The sequence below is a fragment of the Octopus bimaculoides genome, chromosome 25 (assembly GCF_001194135.2).
Source record: "Octopus bimaculoides isolate UCB-OBI-ISO-001 chromosome 25, ASM119413v2, whole genome shotgun sequence".
In the NCBI taxonomy this organism is placed as follows: Eukaryota; Metazoa; Mollusca; class Cephalopoda; order Octopoda; family Octopodidae; genus Octopus; species Octopus bimaculoides.
In genome coordinates, this window is record NC_069005.1 from 24,133,974 (window position 1) to 24,137,269 (window position 3,296).

At 35.3% G+C, this 3,296-nt stretch overlaps 1 protein-coding gene across 2 annotated transcripts in view; it reads right to left on the bottom strand.

Moving 5' to 3' along the window:
* The window catches only part of LOC106882305 (DNA damage-regulated autophagy modulator protein 2), a 37,136-nt gene that overhangs the window by 24,162 nt on the left and 9,678 nt on the right, over positions 1–3,296 (bottom strand). The window lies entirely within an intron of this gene.

Sequence of the window (3,296 nt, forward strand, 5' to 3'; positions counted from 1 at the left end):
CATTTCTCGACCGGATTGTGACTTGCAATGAAAAGTGGATTCTTTACGACAACTGGCGACGCTCAGCTCAGTGGTTGGACGCCGATGAAGCTCCACAGCACTTCCCAAAGCCAAAGTTGCACCAAAAGAAGGTCATGGTGATTGTTTGGTGGTCTGTGGCTGGTCTCATCCATCACAGCTTTTTGGATCCAGGCAAAACCATTACGGTGGAGAAGTACTGTCAGCAAATAGATGAAATGCATAAGAAACTCTGACAACAACAGCCAGCATTGGTCAATAGAAAAGAACCAATTTCTCCATGACAACACTCGTCTGCACGTCGTACAATTGACCCTGCAGAAGTTGAACGAATTGGGTTACAAAATTCTGCCTCATCCGCCATACTCACCTGAACTCTTGCCTACCATCTACCACTTTTTCAAGCATCTCGACAACTTCCTGCGTGAGAAATGCTTCAAAAACCGAGACGATACAAAACACGCCTTCAACAACTTCATGGACACGAGAACACAGGATTTTTATGCTACTGGCATAAATAAAATTGTTTCGTGTTGGCAAAAGTGTGTTGATTCTGAAGGTGTTTATTTTGATTAATAAAGTTTTGTTTGAGCCGAGATATGTGCATCTGAATTTAAAGGTTAAAAACCACAAGAACTTTCTTGACAACCTAATAGTTAGTGACAGTAGCAATCCAATAGATATAAATGTATATATATATGTATATAGTATTAATAATGATAAGGAGAATGGAGATTTTTCACATTCAATATTTTATTTAACAGCTATTCACAGAATCTTTTTCTAGATCTACACATGTTTCAACTGCATCGACTACACACTGTTGGATATGCAACCTGATATGAAGGTCCTTACTCTTTGCCATTTTGAAGTGAAACTGAAGGAATCAGTGAACTGAGTGAATAAAGTTTTTTGTAGGAGGTTATGGGTGCTACTACTAATAGCTGTAGGACTCTTGACTTAGGGTTCACCTCTACTAATTGTGGTAGGTGAAGCAAAACATAGTCCTAAAAATAGGTCAAGGTTAGGGTTAGGGATTGGATGTTTATGTAGATTTATCATTACTATTAGAAGTTTACCGTTCCACTCATTTCAAAGAGAATATTCTTAGTTTAGAGATATTCATTTAATTTCAATTTTTTGGTTCTTGTTTTCACAGTTGTTGTTCTAATAATTTTTATTATTATACAAAATGTAAGTTGTTTATTTGAATTGTTTAAACATAAATTTTCTTGCATGAAGGTATCTTAGAGCACGTTCTTGTCTTGTGTTTACTAGATTAAATTTAGAAGTGAAGATTTGGTACATTTCCTCTATGCAAAAGTCGCATTTTTACTCCCTATTCTATAAGGTTTAGCCTTACTAATAATATCCCAGCCAATTGAATACACTTTGTCAATTTCTTTCAGTGACCAAATTAATTTACTAAGGTTAGTATAATTTTTCTTTTCCCTAAATCTGAAAGAATTTTCATGGCTAGCTATTCTTTGTTTATTAAAAGGTGAGCTGGCACCTATATAGAAATACTCTTTTTCTTCTGATGTAACTTTGCACCTGTAAACCATATTTTTAATTTTACATTCAAAGTTTAAAGGAAATTGTCTATTCCTTGTGCAATCACAGTTATTAGCTCTTCTAATTCCATTATTATTTTCTATGTTGGTTTCATTAGGGGTAGTCTCTAACTTATTTTGCCTATTTTTCAGGTTATTTCTTCTATTTTCACTAATGACATTCTGGTTAGTACACTTTCTAGCATTCTTGTGTTCCCTTCCTAGTCTCATGTCTGAGTTACTTATGGTTGCTTTCCTTTGATTAATACTTCTGCTGTATCTATTTCTCATGCCCATAGCTTGGTTAATTATATCAACATACTTACTATTTATTTCTAATCCACTATTTATATTCGGGTTACTACCATCAATATTCACATGGAAACTACTTAACTTACTCACATTGTGTGTTGCTATAATTTGTGCAATGTTTCAGCAATTAGAAAATGTAAGCGTAAATTTATGCCCATTAAACACTTAAAAATATTAGCTATTTTTTGCAAAATACTTTTCCATTGATGAGGAGAACAATTTGCTTTCTGAAGGAAATTATATATAACTTGACATTACTAGAGATAATTTTACTAGAGAAGTTTGTGGCATGGTTGCCAGTAGTTTTAGTTAAGTACATATTAAAAGTGTTTAACCTATTTCCATGGCTTTTATATTTGGTCCTCTTATTATTACAATCGTTAATTATTTGTGTAGTTCCACTGGACTGGTTCTCATAGTAGTTAACTCATTTATCTCAGTGTTTCAATTAATATGTAAGTTTCTTTCCACCTTATGTAGCCCTAATTCTTTAAAATCACTACTAATCATCATATTAGTTGGCATTCATGTTTAAAATTCCTAGCCTTATTTTTTTCCTTAGTCATTTGCTGGCTATTATTTGTTTCCTATCCTCTGTTGTCTAGTATACTGCGATTATTGTTATGATCGTCCTTCTCATTACATTTTTTTTATTTTATCGTTTTTGCTGTAGAATTTTAATTTTTCCCTATATCCTGCTTCTCCAGTGCTAAATTATAAAAGCCCTTGTTTGACTTGAAAATTTCTTTGTTCGCTGATTGGTTAGAAATACGGGTAGAAGTTATGTTGACCCTGCGAAGGACCTTTGTTCTTAGCCACCTAGATTACTCTTCTCAGCTATGGTCACCACATAGTGCTAAACTAACAGTGGAGTTTGAAGCACTCCAATGCCATTACACTGAAAACATTTTACGTTTCTCCCTCTACCACTCTCTCTCTTCCCTTTACACCGGCATGGTCACATGCTTCCGGTCATTAATCCTTTTCTTCCTTGGCTATCGCCGAGCAAGCACACAAACCACTTCGTCCCTTTCAAGTTCGTGCTTCACAGCGTTCCTACACACATAATTTTTCTCATCTGGCCGTAAAGCCTTTTCTGTTTGTTGTTCTGTCTTGTTTTTTGTCCGCCACTACATTCTTCCATGGCTAGATTTAATTTGCGTATACAAATTTAATCTGCGGTCCATGGGATGAGCCGTTTTAACGATGCGTCCTGCCCAAGCTCTTCGAAACGCTGGTGTTAAAACGTGGGTAGCTGATGAAGTAGAATGTTCTCTATGTGGCTTGTGTGTTTTCTCATCTACGTTTTGTTTGCAATGTCCTGTACCCAGATATGCACCTATACATACAGGTGGATGTCAGTATGCACATACCTGTACGTATATATGCATATACTCATTTACTATTTGTTTA